Source organism: Astyanax mexicanus, unplaced genomic scaffold, assembly GCF_023375975.1.
Source record: "Astyanax mexicanus isolate ESR-SI-001 unplaced genomic scaffold, AstMex3_surface scaffold_32, whole genome shotgun sequence".
Lineage (NCBI taxonomy): Eukaryota > Metazoa > Chordata > Actinopteri > Characiformes > Acestrorhamphidae > Astyanax > Astyanax mexicanus.
The window spans coordinates 428,934-454,627 of record NW_026040042.1 but is presented as its reverse complement, the minus strand read 5'-3'; the positions used below and the strand labels follow the sequence as shown (position 1 = coordinate 454,627).

The 25,694-nt window shown below is 38.0% G+C and overlaps 1 protein-coding gene across 1 annotated transcript in view; it reads left to right on the top strand.

Moving 5' to 3' along the window:
• The window catches only part of LOC111188498 (NACHT, LRR and PYD domains-containing protein 3), a 776,814-nt gene that overhangs the window by 500,822 nt on the left and 250,298 nt on the right, over positions 1-25,694 (top strand). The gene's annotated exons all lie outside the window — the stretch shown is intronic.

The following is a 25,694-nucleotide window of genomic DNA, read 5'->3' as shown; positions in this document are numbered from 1 at the left end:
GCGCAGCAAGAGACCACAAATAACCTGCTGGAAATCTATCACTCTATAAGTAAGACAGAACATTCCCTATCAGTGTGTTTCTATTTATTAAAAAGAGAAGAAAAGTCTGATTGGGCTCCAAATTGGTACTCATGATCAAGTGGTCTGTATATACATGTATGTAAATTTGTGTGTTGATAGGGTCAAAGGTTCCTGACTTCTGACCATTTAGGTTTGAAAAAAGTGATAATACAGGCTTATGGCCTACAAAATGACTGTTGCTCTTTGGCCATATTAGAGGCAAAAAATATCTGATTTGGCTCAAAATTTGCAATCAAGATCACAATATCAGTCTATATATGTATGTCAATTTCTGTGTCGATAGGGTCAAAGGTTCCTGACTTCTGTCCATTTAGGCTTGAAAAAAGCGATAATACAGGCTTGAGGCCTACAAAATCGCTGTAGTTTTCCAGCCGTTGTAGAGGCAAAACATGTCCGATTTGGCTGAAAATTTGCAATCAAGATCAGATTATCAGTCTATATATGTGTATAAATTTGTGTGTTGATAGGGTGAAAGGTTCCTGTCTTCTGTCCATTTAGGTTGGAAAATAGCGATAAATAGAATAAATTGAAAATAGTTATTTTTTCACTGTAGAGCCTACTGAAGACTTATTTGGCTCATACTTGGCACATGTGCTTCAAATGTCATTGTTAATTAGTAGCTTCAACAGTTTTGGCATGTTTTAAACTTTGACAGAGTTTTGGCCAAATAACTCTGAAAAGGCTTTCACGTACATGTTTGATCAAGGTTTATGGGCCTCAAATAGTTCAAATGTCAAGATTTTTTTGATAATTATTTACCTACAGGGTCTCAAGATTGCATCAAGACCAAATTTGTTTTGATTGATTAAGGACTTAGAGACAAGTTCGAAAAGAGCAATTTTTACTCTTTTGGCCACTGATGAAAATCTTTGCATTTTTGGTAAACACATGTAATTACAAAGTTGTAAAGGATACAGCGTAGTATACAACTAAAAAAGAATAACAAGCCTAGGCCACTTGTACCTTTAGATATAACTGATTTTCTGCTATAGCGCCCCCTTGAGGCCAATCAACGCCATATTTTAATGGATGATAGAAGGCCCTGAGATACATGTAGGGTATAAGTATCGTCCTGATTGGTCATTGTTTAGCCTGTCAAAAGCTTGCTGGAATCTGATTGGCTAATAACGATCGCAAAAATTTGCATATCAAATTTTCCTTCTGTAAAACATTAGGACATAGGCCATAGATGATACATGCCAAAGGAGAGCTTCATAGCTTGTACGGTTCCTGAGAAACAGATTTTTAGCTTTGGCTCCGCCCCCTGGGGGCGTATGTCTACACAGATTTACGGGCTACCTCAGAATCATGTTGGCATCGAAGTTGTAAAGTGGCATTAGTGTAGGTTTAAGCATTCAAAAGTTACAGCTGTTAGAGTAAATTTGGGTGTGCCATGGTAAGATTAATTTGCATATGGCGGCCATATTGTTTACAAATTTCACAATTTTTTCGATAATTATTGAGGTTGGGACTCTGCTGAGTTGTTTGACACCAAATATGACAGGATTGGTCAATGACCCTAGGACAAGTTCTCAAAAGTAGGTTTTGCATATTATGCTAAATAGCAAAAAATCTAAGTGGGCGGAGCTTAGTGGTTCTATTGACCTTTTTGATTTGCCATTAACCAAGGAATCATATAATGCAAGAAATTTTGCTCTAGCTATCAGGGCGTAGGAGTTACGAGGCCAAACGCGTTGACTTTCGCCATAGCGCCCCCTTGAGGCCGATCGGGCTCATCTTTTGAATCTGAGTAGCGGTGAGAAGTACTACCATATGACCAAGTCTCAGCCCTGTAGGCCTTACGGTTTCTTCTGCCCAATCACTTCTATGGCAGAAAAAGAATAAGAACTATAATAATAATAATAATAATCAGAACAATTACAATAGGGTTTCTAGCACTACGTGCTCGAACCCCTAAATATAGCCGCAAGCGGCGATTTACGGGGTTCGAGCGTCACAGGCAAAGAGGCCCCTGGAGGCCAGTTAGGCTTAAAACCTGTTGCTGGTTGACCGTCATCACCAAACTGGATAACCAAGCTGGGTAACCAGCGTGACCATAAAGACCATAATGGCAATGCTAGATGAGTGGTGTGAGTAAACTAGTTGAAAAGCATTGATAAATTGAGCTGTAGTGTTCATCAGGTTTTATGTGGTGTCTTACTGCACTCTAGTGCGCATTTGTTGAAACAAATTCAGTTCTTAAATTGAAAAAACACAAGGCATAAAAAGGGCAAATAAATAACCCGTATATAGTATATAAGTTTTGACCTGATTAACATTCCGCCTGTTAAAAGCTTGCTGGAATGTGATTGGCTAATAGTGACCACAAAAGTGTCCATATCAAATTTTCATTTTGTGTACCATTAGTGCATTAGTGCCATAGATGATTTTTGGCTAGGATGACCTTGATAGCTTGTATGGTTCTAGAGAAACAGCTATCGAGCATTGGCCTCGCCCCCTGGGGGTGTATGTCTACTTAAACTGACAGGGTATCTGAGAATCATGTAATGATCAAAGGACTGAAGTGGTATTAGTGTCAGGTTAAGCATTCAAAAGTTATAAGTGTTAAAGACATTTCACTGCACCATGGTAGAACTCATTTGCATATGGCGGCCATATTGTTTATAAATGTAAAGATTTTTTTAATAATCATTGAGGAGTAAGCTCTGCTGAACTGTTTGATACCAAACATGTCATGATTGGTCAAGGATCCAAGGACAAGATCTCAAAAGTAGGTTTTGCATATTATGCAAATTAAAAAAAAAAAATAAGGGGGTGGAGCATAAACAAGAATGACCCAGGCGGCTGACCAGCATGAACAAGAAGGATAAATATGTTCAATTAAGCAAGACAAGCAAGATTGAATAAGTTCAGCAGAGCTTTAATTTAGAATAATTCACCTGTAGCTGTTTCACCAAATGACCACCAGAGCGCAGCAAGAGACCACATATAACCTGCTGGAAATCTATCACTCTATCAGAAAGACAAAACATTCCCTATCAGTGTGTTTCTATTTATTAAAAAGAGAAGAAAAGTCCGATTGGGCTCCAAATTGGTATTCATGATCAAGTGGTCTGTATATACATGTATGTAAATTTGTGTGTTGATAGGGTCAAAGGTTCCTGACTTCTGACCATTTAGGTTTGAAAAAAGTGATAATACAGGCTTATGGCCTACAAAATGGCTGTTGCTCTTTGGCCATATTAGAGGCAAAAAATATCTGATTTGGCTCAAAATTTGCAATCAAGATCACAATATCAGTCTATATATGTATGTCAATTTCTGTGTCAATAGGGTCAAAGGTTCCTGACTTCTGTCCATTTAGATTTGAAAAAAGCGATAATACAGGCTTGAGGCCTACAAAATCGCTGTAGTTTTCCAGCCGTTGTAGAGGCAAAACATGTCCGATTTGGCTGAAAATTTGCAATCAAGATCAGATTATCAGTCTATATATGTGTATAAATTTGTGTGTTGATAGGGTGAAAGTTTCCTGTCTTCTGTCCATTTAGGTTGGAAAATAGCGATAAATAGAATAAATTGAAAATATTTATTTTTTCACTGTAGAGCCTACTGAAGACTTATTTGGCTCATACTTGGCACATGTACTTCAAATGTCATTGTTAATTAGTAGCTTCAACAGTTTTGGCATGTTTTAAACTTTGACAGAGTTTTGGCCAAATAACTCTGAAAAGGCTTTCACGTACATGTTTGATCAAGGTTTATGGGCCTCAAATAGTTAAAATGTCAAGATTTTTTTGATAATTATTTACCTACAGGGTCTCAAGATTGCATCAAGATCAAATTTGTTTTGATTGATTAAGGACTTAAAGACAAGTTCGAAAAGAGCAATTTTTACTCTTTTGCCAACTGATGAAAATCTTTGCATTTTTGGTAAACACATGTAATTACAAAGTTGTAAAGGCTACAGCAAAGTATACAAATAAAAAAGAATAACAAGCCTAGGCCACTTGTACCTTTAGATATAACTGATTTTCTGCTATAGCGCCCCCTTGAGGCCAATCAACGCCATATTTTAATGGATGATAGAAGGCCCTGAGATACATGTAGGGTATAAGTATCGTCCTGATTGGTCATTGTTTAGCCTGTCAAAAGCTTGCTGGAATCTGATTGGCTAATAACGATCGCAAAAATTTGCATATCAAATTTTCCTTCTGTAAAACATTAGGACATAGGCCATAGATGATACTTGCCAAAGGAGAGCTTCATAGCTTGTACGGTTCCTGAGAAACAGATTTTTAGCTTTGGCTCCGCCCCCTGGGGGCGTATGTCTACACAGATTGACGGGCTACCTCAGAATCATGTTGGCATCGTAGGTCTAAAGTGGCATTAGTGTCGGTTTAAGCATTCAAAAGTTACAGCTGTTAAAGTAAATTTGGGTGTGCCACGGTAAGATTAATTTGCATATGGCGGCCATATTTTTTGCAAATTTCAAGATTTTTTTAATAATTATTGAGGTTGGGACTCTGCTGAGTTGTTTGACACCAAACATGTCAGGATTGGTCAATGAGTTTAGGACAAGTTCTCAAAAGTAGGTTTTGCATATTATGCTAAATAGCAAAAAATCTAAGTGGGCGGAGCTTAGTGGTTCTATTGACCTTTTTGATTTGCCATTAAGCAAGGAATCATATAATGCAAGAATTTTTGCTCTAGCTATCAGGGCGTAGGAGTTACGAGGCCAAACGCGTTGACCTTCGTCATAGCGCCCCCTTGAGGCCGATCGGGCTCATCTTTTGAATCTGAGTAGCGGTGAGAAGTACTACCATATGACCAAGTCTCAGCCCTGTAGGCCTTACGGTTTCTTCTGCCCAATCACTTCTATGGCAGAAAAAGAATAAGAACTATAATAATAATAATAATAATAATAATAATAATAATAATAATAATAATAATAATAATAATAATCAGAACAATTACAATAGGGTTTCTAGCACTACGTGCTCGAACCCCTAATAATCAGAACAATTACAATAGGGTTTCTAGCACTACGTGCTCGAACCCCTAATAATAATAATAATCAGAACAATTACAATAGGGTTTCTAGCACTACGTGCTCGAACCCCTAATAATAATAATCAGAACAATTACAATAGGGTTTCTAGCACTACGTGCTCGAACCCCTAATAATAATAATAATAATAATAATAATCAGAACAATTACAATAGGGTTTCTAGCACTACGTGCTCGAACCCCTAATAATAATAATAATCAGAACAATTACAATAGGGTTTCTAGCACTACGTGCTCGAACCCCTAAATATAGCCGCAAGCGGCGATTTACGGGGTTCGAGCGTTACAGGCAAAGAGACCCCTGGAGGCCAGTTAGGCTTAAAACATGTTGCCGGTTGACCGGCATCGCCAAACTGGATGAGGATGACCAGCATGACCGTGAAGACCAAGCTAGATTACCAGCATGACTAATCTGGATGACAAACTTGTTGACCATATTGACCAAGCTGGAAGACCATAATGACCAAACTGGATGACCAGCATGGCAAAGGTGGTTGGCTAGTATGACCAAGCTGGAAGACCACCATTACTATGAGGACAAAGCTGAATGACCAGCAGGACCATAATGACCAATGTGAATGGCCAGCATGACCAAGCTGGATGGCCAGCATAACCAAGCTGGGTGACCAGCGTGACCATAAAGACCATAATGGCAATGCTAGATGAGTGGTGTGAGTAAAGTAGTTGAAAAGCATTGATAAATTGAGCTGTAGTGTTCATCAGGTTTTATGTGGTGTCTTACTGCACTCTAGTGGGCATTTGGTGAAACAAATTCAGTTCTTAAATTGAAAAAACACAAGGCATAAAAAGGGCATATAAATAACCCGTATATAGTATATAAGTTTTGACCGGATTAACATTCCGCCTGTTAAAAGCTTCCTGGAATGTGATTGGCTAATAGTGACCACAAAAGTGTCCATATCAAATTTTCATTTGGTGTACCATTAGTGCATTTGCCATAGATGATAATTGGCTAGGATGACCTTGATAGCTTGTATGGTTCTAGAGAAACAGCTATCGAGCATTGGCCCCGCCCCCTGGGGGTGTATGTCTACTTAAACTGACAGGGTATCTGAGAATCATGTAATGATCAAAGGACTGAAGTGGTATTAGTGTCAGGTTAAGCATTCAAAAGTTATAAGTGCTAAAGACATTTTACTGCACCATGGTAGAACTCATTTGCATATGGCGGCCATATTGCTTATAAATGTAAAGATTTTTTAAATAATTATTGAGGAGTAAGCTCTGCTGAACTGTTTGACTCCAAACATGTCATGATTGGTCAAGGAGCCAAGGACAAGATCTCAAAAGTAAGTTTTGCATATTATGCAAATAAAAAAAAAAATTAAGTGGGTGGAGCATAAACAAGAATGACCCAGGTGGCTGACTAGCATGACCAAGAAGGATAAAGATCTTCAATTAAGCAAGACAAGCAAGATTGAATAAGTTCAGCAGAGCTTTAATTTAGAATAATTCACCTGTAGCTGTTTCACCAAATGACCACCAGAGCGCAGCAAGAGACCACATATAACCTGCTGGAAATCTATCACTCTATCAGAAAGACAGAACATTCCCTATCAGTGTGTTTCTATTTATTAAAAAGAGAAGAAAAGTCCGATTGGGCTCCAAATTGGTATTCATGATCAAGTCGTCTGTATATACATGTATGTAAATTTGTGTGTTGATAGGGTCAAAGGTTCCTGACTTCTGACCATTTAGGTTTGAAAAAAGTGATTATACAGGCTTATGGCCTACAAAATGACTGTTGCTCTTTGGCCATATTAGAGGCAAAAAATATCTGATTTGGCTCAAAATTTGCAATCAAGATCACAATATCAGTCTATATATGTATGTCAATTTCTGTGTCGATAGGGTCAAAGGTTCCTGACTTCTGTCCATTTAGATTTGAAAAAAGCGATAGTACAGGCTTGAGGCCTACAAAATCGCTGTAGTTTTCCAGCCGTTGTAGAGGCAAAACATGTCCGATTTGGCTCAAAATTTGCAATCAAGATCAGATTATCAGTCTATATACGTGTATAAATTTGTGTGTTGATAGGGTGAAAGGTTCCTGTCTTCTGTCCATTTAGGTTGGAAAATAGCGATAAATAGAATAAATTGAAAATAGTTATTTTTTCACTGTAGAGCCTACTGAAGACTTATTTGGCTCATACTTGGCACATGTGCTTCAAATGTCATTGTTAATTAGTAGCTTCAACAGTTTTGGCATGTTTTAAACTTTGACAGAGTTTTGGCCAAATAACTCTGAAAAGGCTTTCACGTACATGTTTGATCAAGGTTTATGGGCCTCAAATAGTTAAAATGTCAAGATTTTTTTGATAATTATTTACCTACAGGGTCTCAAGATTGCATCAAGACCAAATTTGTTTTGATTGATTAAGGACTTAAAGATAAGTTCGAAAAGAGCAATTTTTACTCTTTTGGCCACTGATGAAAATCTTTGCATTTTTGGTAAAAATATGTAATTACAAAGTTGTAAAGGCTACAGCAAAGTATACAACTAAAAAAGAATAACAAGCCTAGGCCACTTGTACCTTTAGATATAACTGATTTTCTGCTATAGCGCCCCCTTGAGGCCAGTCAACGCCATATTTTAATGGATGATAGAAGGCCCTGAGATACATGTAGGGTATAAGTATCGTCCTGATTGGTCATTGTTTAGCCTGTCAAAAGCTTGCTGGAATCTGATTGGCTAATAACGATCGCAAAAATTTGCATATCAAATTTTCCTTCTGTAAAACATTAGGACATAGGCCATAGATGATACATGCCAAAGGAGAGCTTCATAGCTTGTACGCTTCCTGAGAAACAGATTTTTAGCTTTGGCTCCGCCCCCTGGGGGCGTATGTCTACACAGATTGACGGGCTACCTCAGAATCATGTTGGCATCAAAAACATAAAGTGGCATTAGTGTCGGTTTAAGCATTCAAAAGTTACAGCTGTTAGAGTAAATTTGGGTGTGCCACGGTAAGATTAATTTGCATATGGCGGCCATATTTTTTGCAAATTTCAAGATTTTTTTAATTACTATTGAGGTTGGGACTCTCCTGAGTTGTTTGACACCAAACATGTCAGGATTGGTCAATGAGTTTAGGACAAGTTCTCAAAAGTAGGTTTTGCATATTATGCTAAATAGCAAAAAATCTAAGTGGGCGGAGCTTAGTGGTTCTATTGACATTTTTGATTTGCCATTAACCAAGGAATCATATAATGCAAGAATTTTTGCTCTAGCTATCAGGGCGTAGGAGTTACGGGGCCAAACGCGTTGACCTTCGCCATAGCGCCCCCTTGAGGCCGATTTGGCTCATCTTTTGAATCTGAGTAGCGGTGAGAAGTACTACCATATGACCAAGTCTCAGCCCTGTAGGCCTTACGGTTTCTTCTGCCCAATCACTTCTATGGCAGAAAAAGAATAAGAATAATAATAATAAATATAGCCGCAAGCGGCGATTTACGGGGTTCGAGCGTTACAGGCAAAGAGACCCCTGGAGGCCAGTTAGGCTTAAAACATGTTGCCGGTTGACCGGCATCGCCAAACTGGATGAGGATGACCAGCATGACCGTGAAGACCAAGCTAGATTACCAGCATGACTAATCTGGATGACAAACTTGTTGACCATATTGACCAAGCTGGAAGACCATAATGACCAAACTGGATGACCAGCATGGCAAAGGTGGTTGGCCAGTATGACCAAGCTGGAAGACCACCATTACTATGAGGACAAAGCTGAATGACCAGCAGGACCATAATGACCAATGTGAATGGCCAGCATGACCAAGCTGGATGGCCAGCATAACCAAGCTGGGTGACCAGCGTGACCATGAAGACCATAATGGCAATGCTAGATGAGTGGTGTGAGTAAACTAGTTGAAAAGCATTGATAAATTGAGCTGTAGTATTCATCAGGTTTTATGTGGTGTCTTACTGCACTCTAGTGCGCATTTGGTGAAACAAATTCAGTTCTTAAATTGAAAAAACACAAGGCATAAAAAGGGCATATAAATAACCCGTATATAGTATATAAGTTTTGACCTGATTAACATTCCGCCTGTTAAAAGCTTGCTGGAATGTGATTGGCTAATAGTGACCACAAAAGTGTCCATATCAAATTTTCATTTGGTGTACCATTAGTGCATGGGCCATAGATGATAATTGGCTAGGATGACCTTGATAGCTTGTATGGTTCTAGAGAAACAGCTATCGAGCATTGGCCCCGCCCCCTGGGGGGGTGTATGTCTACTTAAACTGACAGGGTATCTGAGAATCATGTAATGATCAAAGGACTGAAGTGGTATTAGTGTCAGGTTAAGCATTCAAAAGTTATAAGTGTTAAAGACATTTTACTGCACCATGGTAGAACTCATTTGCATATGGCGGCCATATTGTTTATAAATGTAAAGATTTTTTTAATAATTATTGAGGAGTAAGCTCTGCTGAACAGTTTGACACCAAACATGTCATGATTGGTCAAGGATCCAAGGACAAGATCTCAAAAGTAGGTTTTGCATATTATGCAAATTTTAAAAAAAATTAAGTGGGTGGAGCATAAACAAGAATGACCCAGGCGGCTGACCAGCATGAACAAGAAGGATAAATATGTTCAATTAAGCAAGACAAGCAAGATTGAATAAGTTCAGCAGAGCTTTAATTTAGAATAATTCACCTGTAGCTGTTTCACCAAATGACCACCAGAGCGCAGCAAGAGACCACATATAACCTGCTGGAAATCTATCACTCTATAAGTAAGACAGAACATTCCCTATCAGTGTGTTTCTATTTATTAAAAAGAGAAGAAAAGTCCGATTGTGCTCAAAATTGGTTCTCATGATCAAGTGGTCTGTATATACATGTATGTAAATTTGTGTGTTGATAGGGTCAAAGGTTCCTGACTTCTGACCATTTAGGTTTGAAAAAAGTGATAATACAGGCTTATGGCCTACAAAATGGCTGTTGCTCTTTGGCCATATTAGAGGCAAAAAATATCTGATTTGGCTCAAAATTTGCAATCAGGATCACAATATCAGTCTATATATGTATGTCAATTTCAATGTCAATAGGGTCAAAGGCTCCTGACTTCTGTCCATTTAGATTTGAAAAAAGCGATAATACAGGCTTGAGGCCTACAAAATCGCTGTAGTTTTCCAGCCGTTGTAGAGGCAAAACATGTCCGATTTGGCTGAAAATTTGCAATCAAGATCAGATTATCAGTCTATATATGTGTATAAATTTGTGTGTTGATAGGGTGAAAGGTTCCTGTCTTCTGTCCATTTAGGTTGGAAAATAGCGATAAATAGAATAAATTGAAAATAGTTATTTTTTCACTGTAGAGCCTACTGAAGACTTATTTGGCTCATACTTGGCACATGTACTTCAAATGTCATTGTTAATTAGTAGCTTCAACAGTTTTGGCATGTTTGAAACTTTGACAGAGTTTTGGCCAAATAACTCTGAAAAGGCTTTCACGTACATGTTTGATCAAGGTTTATGGGCCTCAAATAGTTAAAATGTCAAGATTTTTTTGATAATTATTTACCTACAGGGTCTCAAGATTGCATCAAGACCAAATTTGTTTTGATTGATTAAGGACTTAAAGACAAGTTCGAAAAGAGCAATTTTTACTCTTTTGGCCACTGATGAAAATCTTTGCATTTTTGGTAAACATATGTAATTACAAAGTTGTCAAGGCTTCAGCAAAGTATACAACTAAAAAAGAATAACAAGCCTAGGCCACTTGTACCTTTAGATATAACTGATTTTCTGCTATAGCGCCCCCTTGAGGCCAATCAACGCCATATTTTAATGGATGAAAGAAGGCCCTGAGATACATGTAGGGTATAAGTATCGTCCTGATTGGTCATTGTTTAGCCTGTCAAAAGCTTGCTGGAACCTGATTGGCTAATAACGATCGCAAAAATTTGCATATCAAATTTTCCTTCTGTAAAACATTAGGACATAGGCCATAGATGATACATGCCAAAGGAGAGCTTCATAGCTTGTACGCTTCCTGAGAAACAGATTTTTAGCTTTGGCTCCGCCCCCTGGGGGCGTATGTCTACACAGATTGACATGCTACCTCAGAATCATGTTGGCATCATAGGTCTAAAGTGGCATTAGTGTCGGTTTAAGCATTCAAAAGTTACAGCTGTTAAAGTAAATTTGGGTGTGCCACGGTAAGATTAATTTGCATATGGCGGCCATATTTTTTGCAAATTTCAAGATTTTTTAAATAATTATTGAGGTTGGGACTCTGCTGAGTTGTTTGACACCAAACATGTCAGGATTGGTCAATGAGTTTAGGACAAGTTCTCAAAAGTAGGTTTTGCATATTATGCTAAATAGCAAAAAATCTAAGTGGGCGGAGCTTAGTGGTTCTATTGACCTTTTTGATTTGCCATTAACCAAGGAATCATATAATGCAAGAATTTTTGCTCTAGCCATCAGGGCGTGGGAGTTACGAGGCCAAACACGTTGACCTTCGCCATAGCGCCCCCTTGAGGCCGATCGGGCTCATCTTTTGAATCTGAGTAGCGGTGAGAAGTACTACCATATGACCAAGTCTCAGCCCTGTAGGCCTTACGGTTTCTTCTGCCCAATCACTTCTATGGCAGAAAAAGAATAAGAAATATAGCCGCAAGCGGCGATTTACGGGGTTCGAGCGTCACAGGCAAAGAGACCCCTGGAGGCCAGTTAGGCTTAAAACATGTTGCCGGTTGACCGGCATCGCCAAACTGGATGAGGATGACCAGCATGACCGTGAAGACCAAGCTAGATTACCAGCATGACTAATCTGGATGACAAACTTGTTGACCATATTGACCAAGCTGGAAGACCATAATGACCAAACTGGATGACCAGCATGGCAAAGGTGGTTGGCCAGTATGACCAAGCTGGAAGACCACCATTACTATGAGGACAAAGCTGAATGACCAGCAGAACCATAATGACCAATGTGAATGGCCAGCATGACCAAGCTGGATGGCCAGCATAACCAAGCTGGGTGACCAGCGTGACCATAAAGACCATAATGGCAATGCTAGATGAGTGGTGTGAGTAAACTAGTTGAAAAGCATTGATAAATTGAGCTGTAGTGTTCATCAGGTTTTATGTGGTGTCTTACTGCACTCTAGTGCGCATTTGGTGAAACAAATTCAGTTCTTAAATTGAAAAAACACAAGGCATAAAAAGGGCAAATAAATAACCCGTATATAGTATATAAGTTTTGACCTGATTAACATTCCGCCTGTTAAAAGCTTGCTGGAATGTGATTGGCTAATAGTGACCACAAAAGTGTCCATATCAAATTTTCATTTTGTGTACCATTAGTGCATTAGTGCCATAGATGATAATTGGCTAGGATGACCTTGATAGCTTGTATGGTTCTAGAGAAATGGCTATCGAGCATTGGCCTCGCCCCCTGGGGGTGTATGTCTACTTAAACTGACAGGGTATCTGAGAATCATGTAATGATCAAAGGACTGAAGTGGTATTAGTGTCAGGTTAAGCATTCAAAAGTTATAAGTGTTAAAGACATTTCACTGCACCATGGTAGAACTCATTTGCATATGGCGGCCATATTGTTTATAAATGTAAAGATTTTTTTAATAATCATTGAGGAGTAAGCTCTGCTGAACTGTTTGATACCAAACATGTCATGATTGGTCAAGGATCCAAGGACAAGATCTCAAAAGTAGGTTTTGCATATTATGCAAATTTAAAAAAAAAAAATAAGGGGGTGGAGCATAAACAAGAATGACCCAGGCGGCTGACCAGCATGAACAAGAAGGATAAATATGTTCAATTAAGCAAGACAAGCAAGATTGAATAAGTTCAGCAGAGCTTTAATTTAGAATAATTCACCTGTAGCTGTTTAACCAAATGACCACCAGAGCGCAGCAAGAGACCACATATAACCTGCTGGAAATCTATCACTCTATCAGAAAGACAAAACATTCCCTATCAGTGTGTTTCTATTTATTAAAAAGAGAAGAAAAGTCCGATTGGGCTCCAAATTGGTATTCATGATCAAGTGGTCTGTATATACATGTATGTAAATTTGTGTGTTGATAGGGTCAAAGGTTCCTGACTTCTGACCATTTAGGTTTGAAAAAAGTGATAATACAGGCTTATGGCCTACAAAATGGCTGTTGCTCTTTGGCCATATTAGAGGTAAAAAATATCTGATTTGGCTCAAAATTTGCAATCAAGATCACAATATCAGTCTATATATGTATGTCAATTTCTGTGTCAATAGGGTCAAAGGTTCCTGACTTCTGTCCATTTAGATTTGAAAAAAGCGATAATACAGGCTTGAGGCCTACAAAATCGCTGTAGTTTTCCAGCCGTTGTAGAGGCAAAACATGTCCGATTTGGCTGAAAATTTGCAATCAAGATCAGATTATCAGTCTATATATGTGTATAAATTTGTGTGTTGATAGGGTGAAAGGTTCCTGTCTTCTGTCCATTTAGGTTGGAAAATAGCGATAAATAGAATAAATTGAAAATATTTATTTTTTCACTGTAGAGCCTACTGAAGACTTATTTGGCTCATACTTGGCACATGTACTTCAAATGTCATTGTTAATTAGTAGCTTCAACAGTTTTGGCATGTTTTAAACTTTGACAGAGTTTTGGCCAAATAACTCTGAAAAGGCTTTCACGTACATGTTTGATCAAGGTTTATGGGCCTCAAATAGTTAAAATGTCAAGATTTTTTTGATAATTATTTACCTACAGGGTCTCAAGATTGCATCAAGATCAAATTTGTTTTGATTGATTAAGGACTTAAAGACAAGTTCGAAAAGAGCAATTTTTACTCTTTTGCCAACTGATGAAAATCTTTGCATTTTTGGTAAACACATGTAATTACAAAGTTGTAAAGGCTACAGCAAAGTATACAAATAAAAAAGAATAACAAGCCTAGGCCACTTGTACCTTTAGATATAACTGATTTTCTGCTATAGCGCCCCCTTGAGGCCAATCAACGCCATATTTTAATGGATGATAGAAGGCCCTGAGATACATGTAGGGTATAAGTATCGTCCTGATTGGTCATTGTTTAGCCTGTCAAAAGCTTGCTGGAATCTGATTGGCTAATAACGATCGCAAAAATTTGCATATCAAATTTTCCTTCTGTAAAACATTAGGACATAGGCCATAGATGATACTTGCCAAAGGAGAGCTTCATAGCTTGTACGGTTCCTGAGAAACAGATTTTTAGCTTTGGCTCCGCCCCCTGGGGGCGTATGTCTACACAGATTGACATGCTACCTCAGAATCATGTTGGCATCGTAGGTCTAAAGTGGCATTAGTGTCGGTTTAAGCATTCAAAAGTTACAGCTGTTAAAGTAAATTTGGGTGTGCCACGGGAAGATTAATTTGCATATGGTGGCCATATTTTTTGCAAATTTCAAGATTTTTTTAATAATTATTGAGGTTGGGACTCTGCTGAGTTGTTTGACACCAAACATGTCAGGATTGGTCAATGAGTTTAGGACAAGTTCTCAAAAGTAGGTTTTGCATATTATGCTAAATAGCAAAAAATCTAAGTGGGCGGAGCTTAGTGGTTCTATTGACCTTTTTGATTTGCCATTAACCAAGGAATCATATAATGCAAGAATTTTTGCTCTAGCTATCAGGGCGTAGGAGTTACGAGGCCAAACGCGTTGACCTTCGTCATAGCGCCCCCTTGAGGCCGATCGGGCTCATCTTTTGAATCTGAGTAGCGGTGAGAAGTACTACCATATGACCAAGTCTCAGCCCTGTAGGCCTTACGGTTTCTTCTGCCCAATCACTTCTATGGCAGAAAAAGAATAAGAACTATAATAATAATAATAATAATAATAATAATAATAATAATAATAATAATAATCAGAACAATTACAATAGGGTTTCTAGCACTACGTGCTCGAACCCCTAACTATAATAAATATAGCCGCAAGCGGCGATTTACGGGGTTCGAGCGTTACAGGCAAAGAGTACCCTGGAGGCCAGTTAGGCTTAAAACATGTTGCCGGTTGACCGGCATCGCCAAACTGGATGAGGATGACCAGCATGACCGCGAAGATTACCAGCATGACTAATCTGGATGACAAACTTATTGACCATATTGACCAAGCTGGAAGACCATAATGACCAAACTGGATGACCAGCATGGCAAAGGTGGTTGGCCAGTATGACCAAGCTGGAAGACCACCATTACTATGAGGACAAAGCTGAATGACCAGCAGGACCATAATGACCAATGTGAATGGCCAGCATGACCAAGCTGGATGGCCAGCATAACCAAGCTGGGTGACCAGCGTGACCATAAAGACCATAATGGCAATGCTAGATGAGTGGTGTGAGTAAACTAGTTGAAAAGCATTGATAAATTGAGCTGTAGTGTTCATCAGGTTTTATGTGGTGTCTTACTGCACTCTAGTGCGCATTTGGTGAAACAAATTCAGTTCTTAAATTGAAAAAACACAAGGCATAAAAAGGGCATATAAATAACCCGTATATAGTATATAAGTTTTGACCTGATTAACATTCCGCCTGTTAAAAGCTTGCTGGAATGTGATTGGCTAATAGTGACCACAAAAGTGTCCATATCAAATTTTCATTTGGTGTACCATTAGTGCATGGGCCATAGATGATAATTGGCTAGGATGACCTTGATAGCTTGTATGGTTCTAGAGAAACAGCTATCGAGCATTGGCCCCACCCCCTGGGGGGGTGTATGTCTACTTAAACTGACAGGGTATCTGAGAATCATGTAATGATCAAAGGACTGAAGTGGTATTAGTGTCAGGTTAACCATTCAAAAGTTATGTGTTAAAGACATTTTACTGCACCATGGTAGAACTCATTTGCATATGGCGGCCATATTGTTTATAAATGTAAAGATTTTTTTAATAATTATTGAGGAGTAAGCTCTGCTGAACTGTTTGACACCAAACATGTCATGATTGGTCAAGGATCCAAGGACAAGATCTCAAAAGTAGGTTTTGCATATTATGCAAATTAAAAAAAAAATTAAGTCGGTGGAGCATAAACAAGAATGACCCAGGCGGCTGACCAGCATGAACAAGAAGGATAAATATGTTCAATTAAGCAAGACAAGCAAGATTGAATAAGTTCAGCAGAGCTTTAATTTAGAATAATTCACCTGTAGCTGTTTCACCAAATGACCACCAGTGCGCAGCAAGAGACCACATATAACCTGCTGGAAATCTATCACTCTATCAGAAAGACAGAACATTCCCTATCAGTGTGTTTCTATTTATTAAAAAGAGAAGAAAAGTCCGATTGGGCTCCAAATTGGTACTCATGATCAAGTGGTCTGTATATACATGTATGTAAATTTGTGTGTTGATAGGGTCAAAGGTTCCTGACTTCTGACCATTTAGGTTTGAAAAAAGTGATAATACAGGCTTATGGCCTACAAAATGGCTGTTGCTCTTTGGCCATATTAGAGGCAAAAAATATCTGATTTGGCTCAAAATTTGCAATCAAGATCACAATATCAGTCTATATATGTATGTCAATTTCTGTGTCGATAGGGTCAAAGGTTCCTGACTTCTGTCAATTTAGATTTGAAAAAAGCGATAATACAGGCTTGAGGCCTACAAAATCGTTGTAGTTTTCCAGCCGTTGTAGAGGCAAAACATGTCCGATTTGGCTGAAAATTTGCAATCAAGATCACAATATCAGTCTATATATGTGTATAAATTTGTGTGTTGATAGGGTGAAAGGTTCCTGTCTTCTGTCCATTTAGGTTGGAAAATAGCGATAAATAGAATAAATTGAAAATAGTTATTTTTTCACTGTAGAGCCTACTGAAGACTTATTTGGCTCATACTTGGCACATGTACTTCAAATGTCATTGTTAATTAGTAGCTTCAACAGTTTTGGCATGTTTTAAACTTTGACAGAGTTTTGGCCAAATAACTCTGAAAAGCCTTTCACGTACATGTTTGATCAAGGTTTATGGGCCTCAAATAGTTAAAATGTCAAGATTTTTTTGATAATTATTTACCTACAGGGTCTCACGATTGCATCAAGACCAAATTTGTTTTGATTGATTAAGGACTTAAAGACAAGTTCGAAAAGAGCAATATTTACTCTTTTGGCCACTGATGAAAATCTTTGCATTTTTGGTAAACACATGTAATTACAAAGTTGTAACAGCTACAGCAAAGTATACAATTAAAAAAGAATAACAAGCCTAGGCCACTTGTACCTTTAGATATAACTGATTTTCTGCTATAGCGCCCCCTTGAGGCCAATCAACGCCATATTTTAATGGATGATAGAAGGATACATGTAGGGTATAAGTATCGTCCTGATTGGTCATTGTTTAGCCTGTCAAAAGCTTGCTGGAATCTGATTGGCTAATAACGATCGCAAATATTTGCGTATCAAATTTTCCTTCTGTAAAACATTAGGACATAGGCCATAGATGATACATGCCAAAGGAGAGCTTCATAGCTTGTACGGTTCCTGAGAAACAGATTTTTAGCTTTGGCTCCGCCCCCTGGGGGCGTATGTCTACACAGATTGACGGGCTACCTCAGAATCATGTTGGCATCAAAGTTGTAAAGTGGCATTAGTGTAGGTTTAAGCATTCAAAAGTTACAGCTGTTAAAGTAAATTTGGGTGTGCCACGGTAAGATTAATTTGCATATGGCGGCCATACTTTTTGCAAATTTCAAGATTTTTTAAATAATTATTGAGGTTGGGACTCTGCTGAGTTGTTTGACACCAAACATGTCAGGATTGGTCAATGAGTTTAGGACAAGTTCTCAAAAGTAGGTTTTGCATATTATGCTAAATAGCAAAAAATCGAAGTGGGCGGAGCTTAGTGGTTCCTTTTTGATTTGCCATTAACCAAGGAATCATATAATGCAAGAATTTTTGCTCTAGCTATCAGGGCGTAGGAGTTACGAGGCCAAACGCGTTGACCTTCGCCATAGCGCCCCCTTGAGGCCGATCGGGCTCATCTTTTGAATCTGAGTAGCGGTGAGAAGTACTACCATATGACCAAGTCTCAGCCCTGTAGGCCTTACGGTTTCTTCTGCCCGATCACTTCTATGGCAGAAAAAGAATAAGAATAATAATAATAATAATAATAATAATAATAATAATAATAATAATCAGAACAATTACAATAGGGTTTCTAGCACTACGTGCTCGAACCCCTAATAATAATCAGAACAATTACAATAGGGTTTCTAGCACTACGTGCTCGAACCCCTAATAATCAGAACAATTACAATAGGGTTTCTAGCACTACGTGCTCGAACCCCTAATAATAATCAGAACAATTACAATAGGGTTTCTAGCACTACGTGCTCAAACCCCTAATAATCAGAACAATTACAATAGGGTTTCTAGCACTACGTGCTCGAACCCCTAATAATAATAATAATAATAATAATAATCAGAACAATTACAATAGGGTTTCTAGCACTACGTGCTCGAACCCCTAATAACAAGAATAATAATAAGAATATTTAAACAAACAAAAAACGAAGTTTCAAAAGGGCACTTTGGTTAATAAAGGGCAGAGTTGGTGGTGCTTCACCACCTGATGTCTATGTGTGCACGCCTATGCTAACACACACACCACTACACACACACACACACACACACCACTACACACACACACACACACACACACACCACTACACACACACACACACCACTACACACACACACACACACACACCACTACACACACACACCACTACACACACACACCACTACACACACACACACCACTACACACACACACCACTACACACACACACACACACACCACTACACACACACACCACTACACACACACACACACACACACACACACACCACTACACACACACACACACACCACTACACACACACACACACACACCACTACACACACACACCACTACACACACACACCACAACACACACACACCAATTCACACACACACACACACACACCACTACACACACACACACACACACCACTACACACACACACACACACCACTACACACACACACCACTACACACACACACACACACCACTACACACACACACACACCACTACACACACACACACAAACCATTTTACACACACACCACTACACACACACCAATTCACACACACACATGACTGCACACACACACACACACACCAATTCACACACACTACTACACACACACACACCACTGCACTCACACAATACTACACACACACACACGCACACCTCTGCACACACACAAACACTCCCACTCACTCTAACACACACTACTACACACACACACACACACACTAACACACACCCCTGCACACACACACACACAGTAACACACACACTAACACACACACCCCTGCACACACACACACACAGCCACGAGTGTCCTCCATCATATCAGAGTGATTTCACTGCAAAAACTATATATATTTATTTGTCTACAGTTTGGCTATCCTCTACATCCAGCTTCTAGTTATCTAGTTATTTAAATGAATTGTTGTTCATTAACTGTAAATAGCTGTAGTTCAGCCAATTTGACTCCATAAAACTCCTCAACTCTGAGAGAACTAAACTTGAGTAATAATGAACTGCAGGATTCAGGAGTGAAGCTGTAGTAGTTTCTGTAACACTATAGGAGAGAAGTTTCTTCTACACAAAGTAACAGAGTAATTTATTTATTCGTCTTTAACTCAGAGATTTTACAGATCCTGTGAGTCTCAGGATTCTCCTGCATATTGATTGTGTCTCCCTGACAGCCACAAATCATGTACAGTATCCTGCAAATCAGTATATCGAGCTGCTCATGCACATTTTTGTGCAACAGATTGAGAGAGTGATGAACATTCAGGTCTCTTCTTGAGCTCAGTAGAACTATCAGTGTTCTCTGTGGGTGGAATTTACACTGCTCTCTTTGGCAGTGTTTAATGTAGTTCTACAGGTCAATAGCAGAGGGTTGGAATGCAGGGTATATAAAATCCAATACTAATGCCTGTCTTACCCTGTGTTTGTCTATATGATGTTAATGACTGTAAGACATGTTAATATACGTTTACAGGTCTGATTCTTTCACAGGTATAGTTAAGCTTATTTATACTTGTTACTACAACTAGTGGGGGTTGGGTGTATGGGGGGGGTCTTTACACTCCTAGTGTGTGAATATAACTGTACACTCATCTGCTGTACTTTTCTCTCCTTCTCTCTGCAGGTTGTGGAGCTGCAGTATTACAGAAGACGGCTGTGCTGCTTTAGCTTCAGCTCTGAAATCAAACCCCTCACACCTGAGAGAGCTGAATCTGAACTCCAATAATCCAGGAGAGTCAGGAAAGAAGCTGCTCTCTGATCTACAGAAGGATCCTCACTTTAAACTGGAGACACTATAGTGAGTTACTGAATTACTGTCTCTGAAACACACACACACACAATTGATGTCCACCTACAGTGTTTTAGAGTTGAGTTTAAATTAACATGTTAAGGTATTATTGTAAACAGTGGACTGGTAGAATTCTAACCAGAATGCACCAATTAATGGTAATTTTGATTTTGATGAAATAAAAACAGTATGTTTGGGTTATAACTGAGTTCATGGTTGGGCAGTGTTGCTAAGCTCCCATTGTTTGTAGCTGAGAGTCAGGTGGGTTACATCACAGCATGGCCAAGAACTTCCTGTTTTTAAAGGGAGGAGGTGTTTGATTGACCTGCAGAACAAACCAGATCAGACCATTATTTTAGTGACGTTTAGGGTGAAAACAGACCTGTGTGAAACAGAGTGTGTTACTGTGGTTCACAGTCACTGAAAATATTGTATCAACTTCAATCAAACCTGTTTAACTTTTAAACACAGGATGAACTTCACAGCCTTTTCTCAGTGCAGTGAGAATATATAACTCTCTAAGACTCATTATTGTGACCCTGTGTAGAGAAGCTGCACAATATTAACCATTTAGCTTAATCAACAAACCATATTTATATATAGTTTTATCAGACATCAGATTTCATTTACCATATAGAAAATAGGGTTAATATCGTCAGTATATAATTTATAATTAATCATATAATACATTGTTAATTTAGTAGTTTTGGTATGTGAGTGTGTGGTTTTATAAGATTAAGCTGTAGTTTGTTTGATGAAGCTGTTCTGAAATTTTATTCTATAGATTTATGCTGCTTGTGCTCATTTCCACAATTTGATACTGTTTATTTCAGTGGGGGTCTTAATGCTGACTGTAATAAAGGTGTTCATATCTGATCATACTGTCCTGTTTTCTCTTTTACAGTCTCTTCCCTTGACTGCACACAGCTATCGTTATTGATTGGTTTAGAAGTACAGGAAGCCTTTTGAAGAAAGACTGATTGAGCTGAAGCTCTGCTGCTTCCTTTCTTTTACAGTCATTGATATAATTTTTTTTATCATATTCATACAGTTAAATTGTCAGTGCACTCCATTTCAGCACTTCTTTAACACTTCATATGTACACATGAGCAGATGTGGGATTATTATCAGAACAGCTCTAATCTTCTTATCAGAGTGGAAATAGAACCTTGTTGATTTCTATATTGTGGAGTTTAGTAGGAAAGTGGGAGCCTTGTCTGTCAAAAACTTAAATTTTCACAGATGACATTTTGGTTCCAGAAGATTCTTAATTCCTACTGAAAGTCAGTGAGAGGTAGAGCAGCATTTTCAGACTCTTGGGTAAATACCCCGAGCTCTAAATCATTGGCTGTGCTAAAATTTGGTGTGGAATCTGGTTTAGAGAGATCTGAATCTACACATACAGTATAGTACACTTTTATATTCTGTATAGCAGGCAGAGCAGTGAGGGTTAACCAGTCGACAGTGATCAGTTCAACACTGTCTTATACTTTTATCATGTTGTTTAAATTAATTAGAAATGTGTTGAATTCTTCAGAAGCTGTATAAACTCTGTCCAAACTCATTCTTTTAACTTTTCCAGAGCCTTAAAATGTGTTTTATTTCCTTTTAAACTCTTCTAACCAGAGACAGGAGCTGAAAATTAGCTCCGGCAAGAACTCTTATATACATTACAAAACTTTTTTGTGTATTTTGTGTAACAGTGTTTATCTGCATTGTCCCTGTAAAATATGTAAATAATTACATAGAGGTTAATCAAAGCCAACAATGTCTGTCTTCATTTTCTGAGTCAGAGTTTATTCTGTTTTCTTTAATTATGAAACTTATGAAAGGTTTTATTGAGGTGTGTGTCTGTAACTCACTGTAGAAAACTGTCTGACCCCCGAGCTCCAGCTGCTCCCACCCACCATCCAGCTCCGCCTCCAGTCTGAGGGAAGCTCTTGTTGGAGAAACACAGGAGTGTGGCCTTCACCTGCTGCAGCTCCACACTGGAGGGGGCGGGGCCACGAGGGGGCGGAGTCACACCTAGGAGACACACCCACCAACCACACACACACACACACACACAGAGGCAGGAACAGGTGTGGGTTCAGAGTCTCACTTCTCTTATTTTGTACAGAGCTGATCTGAGTTCAGTGCTGCATTAAACTGTTTGATCCTCTAATTATAAACTACTGTACAGTTTAAACTCTCCCTCAGATTCATCTGTAGTTACTGATCTCAAAATACGTCTCATTTTAAGAAGAGCTTTAATGTTTCATTTACCAGCAAATAAATCTGGGACACTTTATGAACTTTATTAATTGAATATTCTATCAATGTGAATCCAGATCCAACATTATTAAGCTTTTTTCACATGTTTATAACCCAGTCAAGTACATCACACACTTTCCCAGTGTGCCAATATACAGTAATCAAAGAAACATGCAGCAGGTTTTACTCACTGACTGTTAGATCAGAGTATTAAACTCAAGTCCTGCTCTACAGTAAGGAGTGAATGATATGAAAGAGAGATCAGTGGGGTAAAACACATTTGCATTAATGATTCTTCCTCTTTCTCCCAGAATAGAGCAGTAGTTTCACCAGATGTTCAGCTTTTTTCAACCAAACTCACTCAAGCTCAACACAAACACACTGAACCTCTACCTAAGATCTAAAATGCTCTCTAACAACATTCATCATTATATAGATTAAAGAAACAGACAGTGTTCAAGATGAATCTTTATTTCAGCAAAGCAGAAGCACGGGTACTGCAACAGGACAGTGACCAGAGTAAAGACACGGACATCAGCACTGTGTAGAATTTAAACTCTACTTTAGATGGATGTGAAGCAGACCTATTAGATTTCACAGTGGCTCTTTCTGAACGCGATTGGATGACTGACATTTTCATGGGAGACTGAACAGCTAAACTCCTCCCCCTTTTCCCAGAGTGCTTTGCTGAGGGTCAGCGTGCTGCTGCGGCTGTAGCGGCCGTTCTTCTCTTCTTCTGCACTGATCAGAACCCCGTCCTTCACCTCTGACCCATCCACTGTCCAGCTGACCAGCGCCCCCTGTGGAGAGTAGCCAGACAGCAGGCAGAGCAGGGAGGCAGAGCCCTCAGACAGCTGCAGAGAGGATGGAGGGAGCAGAGATACGGAGGGCTTCACCGTGGGACCAGCTGGAGAGAGAAAGATCACACACTTAATTAAACACAAATTTACTAAATATTTACTTTCTATTCCTTATTAAACATCCTGACTGAATCTAACCTGCACACATTTATCAGTTTAGAGATTCATCATGTTATCACATTGTTTAAAAACACTCAAAAAGCATTGTCTACCTTCTAGAACCTTCTACAACATCTGTATAATCAAGAACATAGTCGTTAAAAATACCCATTCTAAACATACAGAGCTATAAATTATAATGACCCAATAATTCACCCATATAACATAATTAACCGGACACTCATTCTAAATATACAGAGCTATAAATTATAATAACTCAACAATTCACCCATATAACATAACTAACCCGACACCCATTCTAAATATACAGCGCTATAAATTATAATAACTCAACAATTCACCCATATAACATAATTAACCCAACACTCATTCTAAATATACAGAGCTATACATTATAATAAAACAATAATTCACCCATATAGCATAAATAACCCGACATTCATTCTAAATATAGAGCTATACATTATAATAACCCAATAATTCACCCATATAGCATAATTAACCCAACACCCATTCTAAATATACAGAGCTATAAATTATAATAACTCAATAATTCACCCATATAGCATAATTAACCCGACACCCATTCTAAATATACAGAGCTATAAATTATAATAACTCAATAATTCACCCATATAGCATAATTAACCCGACACCCATTCTAAATATACAGAGCTATAAATTATAATAACTCAATAATTCACCCATATAACATAATTAACCCGACACCCATTCTAAATATACAGAGCTATAAATTATAATAACCCAATAATTCACCCATATAACATCAATAACCCAACACTCATTCTAAATATACAGAGCTATAAATTATAATAACTCAACAATTCACCCATATAGCATAATTAACCCAATACCCATTCTAAATATACAGAGCTATAAATTATAATAACTCAACAATTCACCCATATAGCATAATTAACCCAACACCCATTCTAAATATACAGCTATAAATTATAATAACTCAATAATTCACCCATATAGCATAATTAACCCAACACCCATTCTAAATATACAGAGCTATAAATTATAATAACTCAATAATTCACCCATATAGCATAATTAACCCAACACCCATTCTAAATATACAGAGCTATAAATTATAATAACTCAATAATTCACCCATATAGCATAATTAACCCGATACCCATTCTAAATATACAGAGCTATAAATTATAATAACTCAATAATTCACCCATATAGCATAATTAACCCAACACCCATTCTAAATATACAGAGCTATAAATTATAATAACTCAACAATTCACCCATATAACATAATTAACCCAACACCCATTCTAAATATACAGAGCTATAAATTATAATAACCCAATAATTCACCCATATAACATAATTAACCCAACACCCATTCTAAATATACAGAGCTATAAATTACAAATGTATATATAATAATTGTTTGTATATATTTCTAACAGGATGTTACTCTTATAAATAAAAAAATATCATTAACCGTTCACCGTTAATGGTTAGTTACCACATAAAGTCACAGTTAAGACTTTCCGACAAATAACCATGTATTCACCAATTTCCTTGCTTTTCTTTAGACATCTGATATTTTCTTCATTATTGTAAGTTATTTTATTAAAACTAAAAGAAATAGATACATAATAGATATATAATAGAAATAAGTTTCCAATGTTAAAATAAAGGAAATAGTGATTTTTCCTAAATTCTCATTCATTTCTCCTAATGCTTTTTTTTTAGAAGGGCTCTGTCCATACTTTACACTTTAACAGTTTATTTTAGTTAACAAACAGCTGATAACTGTGTAAATACAAATTTCACATGAATTACATATACATTTAATTAATGTTTACTGTATTTTATAGAAAAAGTAAACTCTCTTACTTTTCACGATGACTTTGGTTCCTCCACCGAAAGTGTACCACAGTGAAACAGAACAATGAAGGCATCATA